This window comes from Dreissena polymorpha, chromosome 10 (assembly GCF_020536995.1).
Source record: "Dreissena polymorpha isolate Duluth1 chromosome 10, UMN_Dpol_1.0, whole genome shotgun sequence".
Classification (NCBI taxonomy): Eukaryota; Metazoa; Mollusca; class Bivalvia; order Myida; family Dreissenidae; genus Dreissena; species Dreissena polymorpha.
In genome coordinates, this window is record NC_068364.1 from 45377414 (window position 1) to 45394992 (window position 17579).

The 17579-nt window shown below is 36.0% G+C and overlaps 1 pseudogene; it reads left to right on the forward strand.

Moving 5' to 3' along the window:
• The first annotated feature begins 1403 nt into the window (after positions 1-1403).
• On the forward strand, positions 1404-17322 carry LOC127848423 (innexin unc-9-like; annotated as a pseudogene).
• The last annotated feature ends 257 nt before the right edge of the window (positions 17323-17579 follow it).

A 17579-nucleotide genomic window follows, 5' to 3' on the forward strand; every position in this document is an offset into this window, starting at 1 on the left:
ACGGCGATCAACACAATCAATATTACCAAAGTTGGGTGAGTCGTAGGTAACTCTAAAACTTTAATTAACAAGGAAAATTATCAAGAAAAACATCGTCTTTAAAGATGGATGTTGAACTTATTTGATATTTAACATTTATAGTATTGTTGGACGCGTTTTATATTATTTTATAAGTTCACGCGTTTCGTTTGAAACCTTTTAAACGTATACATGCAATGTTTGTTTGAACAAATCATAACAATACTTTTCATCTGAATTTGAAGTCTTATAACTATGCAACACTTTTTTTCCAAATATTACAGTTAAGATTGTAAATTCATTTGAATTTTTTTATTGCGAAAATCATTGAACCTGTCCCTTAAAAGACGTTAGCGCAAATTGACAAAATACAGACTTATGTAAAGTGTAGTTAGTTATTGTTGAATTCGATTTTAAACTATGACTAATTGTAAAACCCACTTAGTCGATAAAAAAGGTTATTGTAACTTATTGTTTGAACGAAAATATAGATATTTGAAACAAAAGGCTTAAAACCCAATCAATAAACGTGAACAACAATTACTTTAAGACGCGCTAGGTAAACAAACACCGCACTTATTAATTGGAAAGAAAATACTGCGCGAAAAAAACAATTGACGCGGAAAGAAAATACGCCTACCCTGCCGAAAATCCAGAATTAGATAATCAAATTCGAGACCCGTGATATAATGTTTTTCTTTGATAAATGCATATTGTGTATCATTAGGGCGTTGAAGTCATATCATTTGTCTGAAAATATGGTATTGATGCGCGAGACCTTCTTACGAAAAGTAATTGGTACACTAGGCACAAAATAGTTTACCTAGCTTTAAAGCATGGATTAATATGTAAAAACAACGCATTTATGATTATGATTTGAATTTAAAAGCGCCATTACGCGAGGAATTGTTGAGGTTGTTGAGCAATAAAGGTTTCGAAGTACAGTGATCGAAAATTTTGACTAAGTATAACACAAAATTTGCTAACAATATTCCGTGCCGTTGGATTTATAGTTCAAATTGTTTTGATATTAAATGTGATGATTTAGACTGAAAAGTAAATGATCGAGAGTATGACGCACAAACGCGAAGGAAACAAACGCGGTGTTTACATATACACCATAAACTGAATGGACAGTAGTTAACTAATTCGTTCGTGAGTATGGCGCGCAAAAGTGGCGGCGGCGGTAACCGGCGATCTGGCGGCCGGAAGGGCGGCCATAAGGCGAAAGTGGCGCGCCAAGGACGCCAGGGGATGCGTCGCCAAATGCGCAAAGGGATGCGCAATAGATTAGGGGCTAAGGGACGCGCAGCAGCCTCAAATGCGCCGAGGCCCAGTAGTAAGAAGCCGTCATCCTCCATAAACGCTCTTAAGGTCAGCGCCGCTATGGCTCTCGCCCAAAAGGCGGCCATGACCAGCCGCTCCTCAGCTCCCGGACAAAGCGGCTTTGGAGCTGACGAGGAGAGTCACATAGAACAGGAACTCGCTTATATGTCGATATATGATCAAATGGATAATGACGACGACACGCTACAACATCATTTAGATATTCTTAGCATCGAGGGGTAAGATATTACCTGTGTGAAAACCGGTCGCAAATAAGACGCGCGCGATTTCCGGAACCGGAAATGTATATAAGGCTCATTTCAACATCCGTGAAAAATGAAAAGGGATTCTGTTCAAATCACCAATATAAATGAGATCAACAAAACACCATATTACGCCGATTTCTTTTATTTCTAAATAGCCTTTCAGTATAATGATACTATAAACATACATTTCCGAGTTCATCTGAAATTGCGCATTGCTTTTTTACGGCCAAACATCTTCACAAAAAGTTAAATTGAGTTCATTTTTGAGAGGAGTGTGTTTTGTTAAAAACATCGGCGTAATTTGGTTGTTGGATTGTTTTTCGTTAAAATCCTAAAATTCTAGTTTCTGGTTTAACCTTGTACTTTTATACCTTGTTTGTTTTTCCGACATTGTCGGAGTATACATGAAAAAAGTATGAAAAAACTCCTCCGCAAGGTGTAACATGATTTCTTTTGTAGTGAGTTTTATTTTGTGTAAGAGATGATTATCCATGATGCTATAATTGGAATTGCGTCCGTTTCTTCATAGTTTGTTTGTCGCTGTTTGGACCATTTGAAACTTGCACTTTGTCTTGGGCAGCCATTTGTCCTTCGGGTCAGCAAGAACAAAATTAAAATTTGAATCGAATTGTTGCAACGTTTTAATGCTATATTTAACCGCTACAGCATCAGTTCTGAGAGAAATCATGTGCGATTTACGCATAGTTTCCAGTAAAATGTATAAAGCGTTCTTTTGTGAGCATTATGATTATTGAGTAATTGTGATGTTTCATCACAGAGACGTTCACAAATAAGCTCTAGCTTATCTCGCACAGAAAACAGCAACATTTAGTCAGCAGTAAAGCTTGTAAAAGCTCATAGCCTATAATGTATGTGCAGTATACAATTGATAAGTTTCTAACTTATCCCGCACAGAAAACACGCTTCACTGTTCTTAAATTATTATCAATGTTTGTTGTGCTTAAAGATTGGCTCAAAACTTAATTCATGAATTGTAATTTTGATTGTTGTTTTGGGATGAAAATTAACCATAAAGATATCAACCATTTATTAATTATAGTTATTTTGAGTTCAGTTTGATCCTGGTTTTATGGTTTTATGATTTTGAAATTACTCACTTACTTGGCCCGGTGTTCACAAATGATAAACTGCAGATTAAGATGATATTCTTGGTTGAGCTCTAAACGCGGAATCTAGAAAAATTTAAGTTAGCATTGCAGTAACTTTTTATTGTAATTCCGATAAATGAATGCTTTTTCAGATTGCTATGACATTTGGTTTGAGGACTTCATAGGCAAAAAGTTATCAAATGTTTTTATTAAGCAACTTAAATTAGCAATGAGAAACTGAGTAACCTTACTGTAATTTAAACTAATTTACATAGTGTGTAACTCAAACTAAAGGGCTAAAACGGCCTCGGTCACTGAGTGTATTATGTATTATATTACCTGTTATGTACGTTTCATTCATCGAACGTTGAAAGCGATCGACAGGTTCAATATAACTGCCAATCAATGAGCTTTATATATCGCTTAAAATATATAGAAGGATATGTGTAGCATTTGTGGTGTTTTAAACTTCAATACATATAAATAAATTGTCTTTGTGAAAAGACACAACGACTATTCGTTAACCCATTTATGCATAGCGTCTAGAGAAAAGGGCCTTGGCAAACAGCGTAGACCCAGATGAGACGCCACATGATGCGGCGTCTCACAGGGTCTGCGCTGTTTGCTTAAAGGAATTTCTGTAAGAAATATTCTAAATATAGAAATAAATATACTAGACATCTCTAATTTAAGAAATAAATTGACTCAATTGAGAAGGATGGGAGAGTCTACTAAGCATAAATGGGTTAAGATGCATTGAAGTTGAATTTTTGATGCGTCAGTATTTGTCATACGCTTGTTAAAGTGCTGAAAGATATTAACACATTGAATAAGATTGATTTTAGGACATATGTAGAAAAATATCGTACTTAACCCATTTATGCCAAGTGGACTTTCCCATCATTGTAAATTGGATCAATTTATTTCCAAAATTAGGGATGTCTAGTGTTTTTATTTCTATATTTAGAATATTTTTTTCAGAAATTCCTTTAAGCAAACAGCGCAGACCCAGATGGGACGCCGCATCATGGGTCTACGCTGTTTGCAAAGGCCCTTTTTTCTAGACGCAAGGCATAAATGGGTTAATGGCGAATATAAAACTCAAAACAATAGTTCATGACATTTTTTTAAAGTTCAAATGTTTAATTATGCATGTGTTCACGTTAAGTTGGAATTGTAATAATATTTACTTTATCGTTTTGATATGAAAACAAATCTCTCGTGCAGTTTTTTAACGGAACTATAGTTGCTGTTTTTTATCCGTTTTTTAACCTTCGCAATATAAATTATGCCAAGAAGAGTATTCTTTTTATATAGCATATTATTTGTTCAATTCTTTTATTCACTAATTTAATGCTTGTTATGATATTACGAAGGGTTTGAAGCGAGTAAAGGAAATTGTGGCGAATTGTTGTTGTAGATTATCCAAGATTCGTTGGTATTTAACAATAACATATTTGACTATGCGACAAAGACTTACAAAATAGTATTCTTATTGCAAAATAATCATGCATAAGAAAATTTATTCATTACGACTACCATTCAATCGTTGGATATTGATATTACCCTTAATTCACATCCAATTCAAACACTTTACTCGGAAAAGAAACATTGCCCCGATAATGAGTTCGTATATGCTTTGGAGGTTATGTTTATGTCAAGAGCAAAGTACACTTGATAATGGGGAAGTAATTGTAAGGCAGCTGAGGTCCTGTCCGTTCCGTATTGATTAGGAATGAAATATGCTCAAAATAGAACGTTTTTTTATACAAATATAGTTAGAGATTTGTGAACTGTCGTGGTGTTTTTTTTTTATGTAAACTATGACTGGTCATGTTTTAAAATCATAGCTAGTATTAGTACACTAAGTTTGAAAAAAAAAATTGCTATAGACTAAAAAGCGTTAAATTCATCTTTCCCTTTAATTGCAATTCAAGCGTTGTAACTGGGTGGATAAACAATGGTCATTTTCTGAAACAACTTATCATTATGAAACGATACAACTCCGAAAATTACTCATACAGCTAATAAAATAGTTGTCTCGATTCCCAAAATGGCAAAACCCTCAACATATCACGTTTTTCTTTTTTGAAGAAGTAGTATTGATGTTTCCATTTTTTCCTGTGCATTCTTTTTACTTGACCTTTTAGCGATATAAATGTTACCAGACCACTTCCTCCGAATATTGCAACGTAGCGATGACTGTGAGCGGAATTATTCTGCGCCCAATATATAAAGTGAGTGTTTCTTAATCCAATAACGGTCTAAACGTGAAAAGATGTAATTACAAAAATGATTGAAAACCCGTTCTTATTCCACGTTTCGGCCGCTGCCAGGAATATCTCGCGATATTCCGCGAGAGTGATCAAAATGGCTGCTTAATTGAACGCGGAGACGGTCTTGGGACTTTTCAATTCATCACTGTGTTAGTTTAACGCCGCGATATTGTTAATGAAATCTATCCGTCCGTCATGGCTCGTGCATCAAATTGGACAGGCCTCTGAAAAAATGTTAACTCGTTGTTTGCAATTACTCGCGGTAGACCAATGTTCGGACATGCATTGATGACCGGACATACAGGAAGAAAATAAATAGTTGTTGCTGATTGTCCTCAAATGAAAACAAAGTTGTTTACAAGTTAAAACAAGTTGATGTATGCATTGCTTATAGACGATTCATTTTAAATTTGAAAGAGTTATTTATGAAGGAAATTCAATATTTTACGAAACGATAACGTGCCTTATCATAGAATTAAGTATACATGTATTATACACAGGAGTTTTTATGCTCCCCATACATTTTGGGGGGAGCATAAAGTCGCCGCTTCATCTGTCCGTCCGTCCGTGTGTTCCTGCCGTGTGTCCGTCCGTGTGTCCGTCCGTGCACAATTTTTGTCCGGGCTATTTCGCAGCAACTAATGACCGGAATTCAATGAAACTTTATGGGAAGCTTTACTACCAAGAGGAGATGTGCATATTATCAGCGGGTTCTGGTCGGATGATTTGTCACAGAGTTATGGCCCTTTGAAATTTTCCATTAACTGTACATATACTGCAATTCTTGTCCGGGCTATTTCTCAGCAACTTATGACCGGAATTCAATGAAACTTTATGGGAAGCTTCACTACCAAGAGGAGATGTGCATATTATCAGCGGGTTCTGGTCGGATGATTTTTCAAAGTTATGGCCCTTTGAAATTTTAACTGTACATATAGTGCAATTCTTGTCCGGGCTATTTCTCAGCAACTAATGACCGGAATTCAATGAAACCGTATGGGAAGCTTCACTACCAAGAGGAGATGTGCATATTATCAGCCGGTTCTGGTCGGATGATTTTTCACAGAGTTATGGCCCTTTGAAATTTTATATAAAAAAATTATTGTCCCCCCAACTACTGTGCCCTCAAGACGTTTCCTTTTATCTGAATATATAGTGCTATATTGTGACAAAAAACCTTTGGGGAGCATCACCCGTCTCCGACGGTTTCTTGTTTTAGTAATGAAAAAGTTAAATTCTTTTGGAGAAAAGTATGCATTTCTTGACCAACAAAAACCTACATATAAAAATAAAATAAAGATTCAGTATGCTATTACATGCGTTAAACTAATGGACGATATTTGCTTCAATAACGCGATTTAAGCAATAACTCTGGTTTTGTTCAGTATTAATTTTCAATATATTATTTATTAGATACATTATACATGTTAAATGTAAACACGGTTGACTTTTATTAAATGAATCATTAATCATGTTTTGCATTTACCTGTTACTGTATTATAATTGTATCAGATCGACTTTAAAACATTTTAGAACTATTATGTAATCAAAACCTTAGTGGTGAGGAGACCCACATTATGATCCATTTGATGGTTTAATATTCAGTAATCAATAATTACAAAACGCATGCCGAATTTGGTCATGTAGTCAGAACTTTGTTTGCGATGAACACGTTTGGTATAATTATTGTTTATTGGATCTGTTGATGAATAAATCATGATAGTCATTGAAATATTGATATTTATTCATTATTGGAATACATGCACTAATTATCAACGTTTTATTAATTGCTATTGATGCATAGATCACTTAAAGCTTGATAATGTTATTAACACACATGAAGGCAATTCTAACATAAGGGACAATATTAATATCTTTTTTTGGCAATTCTTAAATATCAGCAGGAATAGGAAGTATTTTATTAGTTTGTATAAAAACACCGTGTCGACATAGGAAAGAGCTTAAGTACATTATACATACCGTTACATATAAGAATTATGTAATATTACACAATAAAACAGGCAAACATGTGCAAAGAAAATTGACATACAGACCCAATTTTAATAAACTAAATGGCATATACTTTTTTAACCCGAAACTTTAAACATATTTCAACTGAATTGCATATCACCATATCAAAATATCTAAAAATAACATTTTAACCTATTTATGCCTAGCGTCTAGAAAAAGGCTTTGGCAAACAGCGTAGACCCAGATGAAACGCCGCATAATGCGGCGTCTCATCAGAGTCTGTGCTGTGTGCTTAATTTCTGTAAGAAATATTCTAAATTTAGATATAAATATACTAGACACCCCTAATATTGTAAATAAATTGATCCAATTTAGAAGGATGGGGAGTCCACTGGGCATAAATGGGTTAACTATACCATGCGCATACACAGCAAACACGTGTGGGCAGGAGCGGATCTGCAATATCTACAGGTTACAATACACTAAATGATGGCTTCATGTAGGGCTGTACTCTCTAAAAAAATATCATAGTTGACAGGAAGGCATGTTTTACACTTTTTACCATTATTCGGGTGTTATCTTGCGGAGATAATGGTAGGGCATAAATAGGTGTTCACTACTGAATCCCTGAAATATGATACACGTGAAGACTATAGTAAACCATTGCACTAGAAAAGGTTACATTCCACTAAGAAACGGCCGAAAAAAAAAGTTGCAAAAACAGTCGATTTTGATTTGTGTCAAGTTCTTTCTTGCATTGTACATGACACATCTTTTTTATTGCATAAATCGATTCCGCTTAGAATGGCCTTTAAGAAAAGGTATGGTTATGGGGGTCTCTATGTGCAAAATGTTGCATTTATTTTCGCTCAAAGTTGTTGCTTTTACATTGAATTATATAGGGAAACTATTTAGTGTATTATGACCTAAACGCAAAACCAGGCCTATTCACAAAGGAGCTGTATTCACAGAAAATCATCATTTTTTTAGTGGGATATGACGCGTTTTGGCAAATTTCACGGAATAAATGCGTTTGTTTCACGAATGTTAAGGAGCATCGTGAGTTGTTAAGAAGAAAATACGTTTTCAGAGGAAAATAAGAAAAAAAAACGTACAAAAACTCGTCTTGAGCATCTCAGATCGCAACATTTGTGCTGAAAGAGCTCATGAACACGTTTTAATAGTTGTTTACTTCTTTTTCTACATAGCTTGTAACAATATACCAGTATTTTGACCGATTGTAATTATTTAGGGTAATCGTTTTACGCCTGAACGCCCGTTATAAATCAAAGCTCCGAACGCGAACGCCACATGGCTTATCAGGCGTTATAATAAAATGCATTTTCAAGCATTTCTACGTGAAAGATCGGTCTGAAAATTGGCATGCACATAGAAAATAGGTTTATAAGTATCGAGAAGTGCTTATTTTTCGCGATGTTAACAGTAAACATTGTCTTATAGGTTACAATACACTAAATGATGGCTTCATGTAGGGCTGTACTCTCTAAAAAATATCATAGTTGACAGGAAGGCATGTTTTACACTTTTTACCATTATTCGGGTGTTATCTTGCGGAGATAATGGTAGGGCATAAATAGGTGTTCACTACTGAATCCCTGAAATATGATACACGTGAAGACTATAGTAAACCATTGCACTAGAAAAGGTTACATTCCACTAAGAAACGGCCGAAAAAAAAAGTTGCAAAAACAGTCGATTTTGATTTGTGTCAAGTTCTTTCTTGCATTGTACATGAGATATCTTTTTTATTGCATAAATCGATTCCGCTTAGAATGGCCTTTAAGAAAAGGTATGGTTATGGGGGTCTCTATGTGCAAAATGTTGCATTTATTTTCGCTCAAAGTTGTCGCTTTTACATTGAATTATATAGGGAAACTATTTAGTGTATTATGACCTAAAGTATCCAATTAAAATGTTACACAAGCCGCCCATACAAGAAAATTAAAGCTAAATATGGTTTTCTCCACCTGCTACATCCATACACTCAATCTTCAACGTGGTAGCGAAACTGGATATTACTTGCTAGACAAAGAGAGACTACTGGAGAGCCAAAGAGATCCATCATAAAAAGGGTTCCCTCACATCGAAGTATTCGCTAAAATACTATATTTATTCAGAAAAGCGAATCTTCTATATTTCGAATATGCAGATCCCTATTGAGATTGTTATTTATTGAAGTAAGTAAAAGAGTAGCGTGTCAGAGTTTGGTCAGTGCCACATAAGGACGAATAAATATCATGGGAAATGGTTTCATGTTGATTGATACGTTATGACTATAAATCATCGCGATAAACCAAATTGAAAAACCATAGTATTGGAAAAAACATATTTCCTCGTTCGAATGAGGTATCAATTAATCTTTAATCTTTCTACGACGATATACTTCATAAAAATATATATTCTGGCTGCATTCTGAGCGTTATTTATCGAACGGCAAACAATATTATTTAATTACCATTGTTACAATCCGAGCGGAGCGCTGCAAATCGATGGTTGCTATAGCGTTGTTATTATAAACATTTGGAAAATTACACGGCAATTTCGTACCTGCTGTTTTTCGTACCTTTATTGATTAGTGCTAAGGGTTTTCTGTAGCTAACGCTGCTGGCTTGATAATACGCCTCAACAGATCAATATTCCTTTGAGATATTGGTTCTTTATTAGAAATATATCCAGACGGTAAAACGGTTGATGAATTGTGGCGATAAATCAATGACTTAAGACTCATCAAAGTTGTCATATCAAATAATGATGATTATTTGACGTGATGATGATTTTGATACTGATATGATGCTGATGAAGACGATGATTATGATCCGTTTCATTAGCAGCAGTAGAGTTATATGAGCAGCGTTCTGAGAAAACTGGGCATAATGTATGTGCGTAAAGTGTCGTCCCAGATTAGCCTGTGCAATCCACACACACTTATCAGGGACGACACTCTCCGCCTTAATTGGATTTTTGCTAAGAAGAGACTACATTTAAACGAAAAATGTCATAAAAGCGCAAAGTGTCGTCCCTGATTAGCCTGTGCGGATTGCACAGGCTAATCTGGGACGACACTTTACGCACATGCATTATGCCCAGTTTTCTCAGAACACGACTCATATATAATTCAGTATCAGAAACATAAGAAGCTACAAGGGCATCGTAAAAACTGCCAAAAATATAATTTTAATTCCAACAAAGAGAATATAAGTCATCATTAATATTGCCAATTAATAATTATTTGCAACAATCGCGTAAACAATGGCTAAAATAAAAACATGCAACTGTTATACCTTTACAAATTTACAGGGCAGTTAAAACTATAAATAGGCTCGAGTTGTGATTCGGGAAAAGGGGAAAACAAACACGATTTGAAAGGCCAATCATTTAAAATTATATCTATGCACCACTTTTTCAATCTCATCGCAGTAAAACTTTCTCGAACGCAGCTTATGATAGAACTTATCTATTCCGGCCCATGCTACATCCACTGATTTAATCCGGAGCGTTCCAATACATCCGAACCACGTGGTATTCTCATGGCGTCTTTTAATTAAAGGTTAGATGCTCTGGCCGGAGTATAATTCAATATAATTCAATAGATCTCGCTCGATTCTATGTGATTAGGCAAAATGAATATCTATGTTTGCATTCGGAATTCGTAGCACGAGTTCCGGCTTTATTGTCCAAAGTAGAAATAGCCCTGGTAATAACAGGGTCAGTCTTCGGACACAAATTAAATTAAGAAGGTGAACATTGGTCAGTTTTGAAAATAAAGGACATCAGTGATGTATATGTATAATGATATGCTTGAATAACGCACGATACATTTTGTAAGACTATGTACCGGTCGATTAATTTTCAATTCTTCAGCTAAATCAAAATCAAAATCATGACAACCTTAAAGATTTGTATAATTGTGCTCATGTCGTTCGACTTTATTGCTTAACTGCACTTACTGTAATTATATTTAAATAAAAATAAATAAAAAATACGTACAATTATTTCATAATGATGTGAATAAAATACAAACTGTATGAAAGTTACACACAATTAGCTCACACTTAACTCTGCCTTGAATTGAATGCGTCACTCAATTAATTTCTTAGTGATAAGAAAAAAAACATTCGCCAGTATGAACCGCTGTTGCAAGAATAGCTACGAATTACTCAGTTTAAATGTCATGTTGGTTTCGAATAAATTTAATATATCAGTTCAACAGATTTAACCGATTTATTTAGTCAGTATTTTCTATGTTTAATTATCTTTTCGTGCATGCTCGTGCTGTATTTAGTTAGTTATTGTTGTTTAGGGTGATGTGATTGCTTGTTGATTGGACTCGACTGAAATATCTAATACATGCATTGTCTCTGTTACATAGTCACTTCAATAGCTTTAGCTCTGATTCTGCAAGCCACATACACAAGTTTAATATGCATATACCTTCCTCAAGTATGTAAAAAAAACTATTGTCTTGTCTTTCACAATGTCTTTCGGTGACCTACACTAACTTACCAATTTTAGTCCATATATGCCTAGTGGACTCTCCCATCCTTCTAAATTGGATGAATTTATTTCCAAAATTAGGGGCGTGTAGTTTATTTATTTCTATATTTAGAATATTTCTTACATAATTCCTTAAAGCAAACAGCGCAGACCCTGAGGAGACGCCGCATCATGCGGCGTCTCATCTGGGTCTACGCTGTTTGCCAAGGCCTTTTTTCTAGACGCTAGGCGTACATGGGTTAAGCTTGGTTTTCGTTTAAGCTGCGCAATTGTTTCTGTCTTCCTTGGTACGTAATTGTTTCCTCCCATCCGAACTCTCTAACAAAGTTTTATCTTTATCTTGCAAAGAAGACATGTTACATATACCTCTTACTAGTTTTTCGCTTGGCAGTGTTTTTGAAGTTTTCCACTTTCTTGGGCCATTTTATGTTCTTAAAAGTGTTCTCTTTATCGGTATTTCTAGTAAAGTTGTTAATAAAACTATCATTGAACAACAATATTATTCCTCGCTGGTTTCAGGCTTGACAGTGTATTGGGAAGCTTCGCAACTTACGCCCGGCTCAAAGGCCGCTACGATGACGACTGGATAGACCGTCTCAACCACCTCTACACCACTATCATCTTCATCATCTTCACCATTATAGTAAGGTACGTCAAATAATAGTCAGGTACGTCACCACTATAGTAAGGTTCGTCACAATTTTAGTCAGGTAAGTCACCACTAGTCAGGTAAGTTGGCCTTTACACCACCTCTACACCATCATCATCTTCATCAGCTTCACTATTATAGTAAAGCACACAATGTACGTCACAATTATAGTCAGGTAAGTCACCATTTTAGTAAGGTACGTCACAATTATAGTCAGGTAAGTCACCACTTTAGTCAGGTAAGTTGGCCTTTACACCACCATCATATTCAACATCTTCACCTTTATAATCAGGTACGTTGGTCTCCTAGGATAAGGAAAGTATGTGGGGTAATAAATTAATTCGTTAAGTATGCATTATTTCAGTAATCAAGGCCAAAACTAATCGTTTCATTTTCATCATATTCACACATAGAGGCTGTTTTGTGAGAATCATATAAGTGTTCATACCTCATTCTTGTCATGTACGTTGTTTTATTACCAGTGTATGATGAAAACATTTGAGTCACTCGTTTGATTGTACATCTATTCACATTCCTTAATAACGTCATCTCCAAATAAAGCCAGGTCGTTTGATTCATAACTGCCGGTATTCGGCAATGGTAATGACCGACTGTTAAATAATGCATGTATATAGAGACCTCATCACGAATAATGTCATAATCTTTGCTCTTGTACGTATGTGAAAACAGTAATTTTGTATTGGCTCCCCAGCTCAATTAGAACGCGTGTGTATGCTGTTAAGTACATGTGTTACGAAATATTGACCACCTCCATAGCCCCGTTATAATAATCTTAGCCGTTATATTAAGGTACGTAAGAGTCGTATAGGCTATGGTTCAATGATGTGCACCGTTTGGGACATTCGCTTGTAAGTACATGCTTGTTGAAATCATCGTACATTAGTATACCTAAATTAGTTTCATCCTCTTCTCTATTCTATTTAGTTTTATGAAATACATATAATTTTGCATACTTTCCATTATTATCACGTACTTGGAAACCATAGCAAATTGCAATTAGCTTTTCGAGATCAATTTTGGATTCTTATGGTACATGCCAATGACTTTCGAGACCTGACAATAGTGATAGTTGATAAGTTAGTTTTCTGGAACTTAATAAACGTAAATGCATTACAGCTCGATATGTGAGAGTCATAACAATATAGTGTTTTTATCTTTGCGGTGGCTGCTTACAAACAACATACGGCTTTCAAGTTATTTGAGCCGCGTTCCGGAAAAATCGGGCTTTACGCATGTGCGAAAAATGTTGTTCAATATATATAAGCCTGTGAAGTCCGCACTGGCTAATCATGGACGACACTTTCCGCCTTTACTGGAGTTTCGGTTAGAAGAGACTTCCGTTCCGTTAAACGAAATTTAAATAAAAGCAAAAAGCGTCGTCCCTTATAAGGCCGTTCGGACTGCGCAGGCTAATCTGGAACGAAACTGTACGCACCTACATTAAGCCCAGTTTTCCCAGAACTCACCTTATTTGATAGTTTTGCTAATGTTGGCTCCCGTTTTTACCACAGCACCAAACAATATGTGGGGGAACCAATCCACTGCTGGTGCCCGGCCGAGTTTACGGACGCGATGGTTGACTACACTAACAACGTCTGCTGGGTGTCCAATACATACTTTGTCCACTTCGACAGCGATATACCAAAGTACGAGCACACGAAAAAGGAGACGGAAATCGGCTATTACCAGTGGGTGCCCATGATTTTGTTGTTCCAGGCGCTACTTTTTAAGGTGGGTTGTGGTAACATGCCACTGATTTTCAATATCTAAATTACGTTCATTTTTACATATGACGCTGCTTATTTATATCCCCGTCAAGACGTACATTGGGTATACTGGAATCATTATGGGCGTTTATCCGTCTGTCTTTCCGCACTTGTACACAAATTGCCGAAGGCGTTCTCCTTCATTCTTCAACGAACATTTTCAGGAATTGTTCCTTAAATAATATGAAGATGTGAATGTGCGTTTTATATCATCCTAAATTAAAAATAACTTCATGCGTTGCTCCTTAGGCAACTGAGATCTTTATATAATATTTATATCATTAATATACAATATTAAAAAAATAAAACGTGTTATATTTGGTATTGAAGATTGAATAGTAATCCTCAACAACGTTTTCTCAAATTTTGTCCTTTTTGTAAAATTGATCAAAACTTTTCAGAAATCGCGTTATAATTTTCAAATAAGTTTAGAAAAACATACTTTAAACTGCCATAGGCATGAAACAATGGAGTTTCTGACATCAGACTAATTCGAATGAAGCGTATCGAACAAACTTAACTATTGATCACATTAAACTCGTGTACGAACAAAACCTAATGCACATATAGGAAACAACCCAAGCGTGTGATTTATGTTCATGGAGTTCACGAGTGCCAGGTGAATGGTGTCAAGCTTTAATAGTGTCTTCCCACTAATAACGTCCCACTTATTTAAATATCCTTCTACAGTTTTAGAGTCTTCGTGCTTGTTTTAAGCGCGCAATGATTATACGTGCGGGTTTTCTATTGTTCATTTAGCTGGATCTTCTAACGTTTGATACCCAAACAATGTATTGAACACATGATCGGCCTCTGACTCACGACGTCATACCAGTATATCATGTCGCAGTCAGGATGGGCTTTTATTCGAGTGTTTTGATGGTTAAAGGAATGATTATATCGAATACCGCTTTATAATCCCTAAATGCAACCATAAGTCATTAAATAGATGTTTGTTTCTACTTGTTACTCCAAACAATTGGGTAGGTGTGTCGGTCAAATGATTTTGTTTTTGTTCAGTTTGTGTTCAATGCACAAGTTACTTCCCTTTAAAAAAATGACCGTTGACGGAAATATTATAAATCTTTTTGAAACGCAACGTTTTTACTTGTAAAAAAATAATGTGCGAATGTTATCGAATGTAGCAAAACTGATAAAAATATTTAAAACTTAAAATATAAAGGCTTTAACAATGAATTGAAATGTTCAACAAAAGTAATTACAAATGTGACGGTTACGTATTTATGGCGCTTTGAAAATTTCATCACAAGGTGGGAATGTCGTACGATCTTTGATAAGACGGGTCCCTGGATCATGAATCTCTTTAAAAACTTACGTTTATCGTAGAAAGGTACCATGTACAATATAGAAAAATGCCAGTTTTTCACGTCATATAAAATATCGCCAAATTGTTTAATTGAGAAACAAATTAAAGCACGTACGGAGCTTCGAAATAAAATAACATGCGTGTGTAAACCTGACCCTACCTAGGACCTACATTCCCCGGGATGTACACCTGACCCTACCTAGGACCTACATTCCCCGGGATGTACAAATAATAATCATCAGAAATTCGGCTTTCAAATAGTCCGTATTATTTTTCAATATGTGGAATATTAAAAAAAAATCTAATGCGTAGATGCTTTTAAAATCGAAGGTATAGTCTTTTAGAGAGTAAAAAAATAAGTCCATAACTATTTTGTTCCTACCCATTTCACAGATACCATGTATATTGTGGCGAATCCTGACGGCGTCGGCGGGGGTAAACCTTGACAAAATCGTCACCCTGGCGGCCGAGACGCAGTACATCTCACCGGAAGACCGGGAGCGAACCATCCGCCATATTGTACGCTACATGGACCGGTGGCTGGAGAATGCGCGCGAATATCGCTCAGGCTGCTTTATACGCCTGCGCCAAACGATCTCAAAGTTCTGTTGCATCGTGTGCGGCAAGCGTTACGGGAACTACTTAGTGACCATCTACATGTTTATCAAACTGCTCTACATGACCAATGCCGTGGGGCAGTTGTTCATCTTGAACGAGTTTTTGGGTACGAACTATAACGCGTACGGATTTGAGATAATGGGGAAACTCTCGCGGGGTGAGGATTTCGAGGAGAGCCCGCGCTTCCTCGCGTGACTATGTGTGATTTTAGCATTCGCCAGCTACGGAACGTGCAACTGTACAGTGTGCAATGTGTGCTGCCCATTAACCTGTTTAATGAGAAAATATTCATGTTTGTCTGGTTTCTGGTTAGTGGCAGTGTCTGTCCTCAGCACGGCAAACTTCCTCATCTGGGCGTATATCATGATTTTCCGCCAGCATAGGATTCGCTACATGAAGAAATTCCTGCGCGTTAATGATTGCTACAAGTCGGAGCTGGACAAAAAGATGGCGGTAAAATTTTGTGAACAATACTTACGCCAGGACGGTATTTTCGTGTTACGCCTAGTCGGAAAGAACGCGAACGACGTGTTGGTGTCGGAGTTGATTGTGCAGCTCTGGCACTTCTACCGAAATAACCCATGTTCAAGCACACGACCAATCAAATCTCGGACGACAACTCGAACGTATGACTAACGGTGCGGAAGATTCTGGCAATACTAAAGGCTCAACAGCATATACTTAGCGAAAAGACGCAGGCGGATCTAACCGAACAGCTGACCGAACTGATCGAACACGACAGAAGCATTCCGAATGGAGTCATTCATTCCAGTTTCTCCGAGACAGAGGTGTAGAGTGCATGACGTAATAGGTGATAGACATGCACGTGCGCACTCAGTATTTAGTTAAAACGCTGGTTTTAGTTGCCTATGTCATCATTGTCCGATGACGCCATTCTGATTGTGGCAGTGTTTTATTCATCTTTCATCGGTAATACATGTAGATGTTGCTGTACATATATCAAGTTAATGCTAGTCAGTAGACATTTGCATTTATAAATTATTTGAATAACCGCTGTGTGCATGTGTGAATGTTTTTCTTACTTACTAAATGCCAAAACATGTTCTTGTTATTTGTTTAACAGATTCAGTTTCCAACCTATAAAAGAGTACATTACAATATTAATTTTTTGCCTGTAAACAAACAGGAATAACATATACTTTTAAAATCCATATGCAGATTTCACTTGATCGTATTTTCATTTAATATGATGTATTGATTTTTGAGAAAACAAGCAACCGCAATGGTATAAATGTTAACAGTTGAGTTGTGTTTGTCTTTGTAGATTTTCAGGTACACCGTAAAAATGTTATTTGCTGTATTCATACTTAGCCTTTACTGTAACCCATTAATAATGTGTTAATATCAATCACAAACTGTGTGTTAAATCAATAATTAATTCGAATTAATAAATAAGTTTGACATTTAAATCACACCATATAATATTCTTATTTGATTTTCCTTCACCAGCCAAGTGTGAAAGTATAATGCCAAGCAAGGCTTATCATAAATGCTCTTATAGCAGTTGTTGTATTCAAGGGAAATACATATTGTGACAAAACACTTGTCATCCATTTTGTCATTGTTCTGTTTAGTTTAAGTCTTGCGGTCTGCATTTCGCGACACTTTCCGAATTCAAATATGTCTGGAAATTAAGTTTGAATGATACATTGAACCTTGTTTTCAATCGCGTTTGGCATAACAAATTTTCGACGCT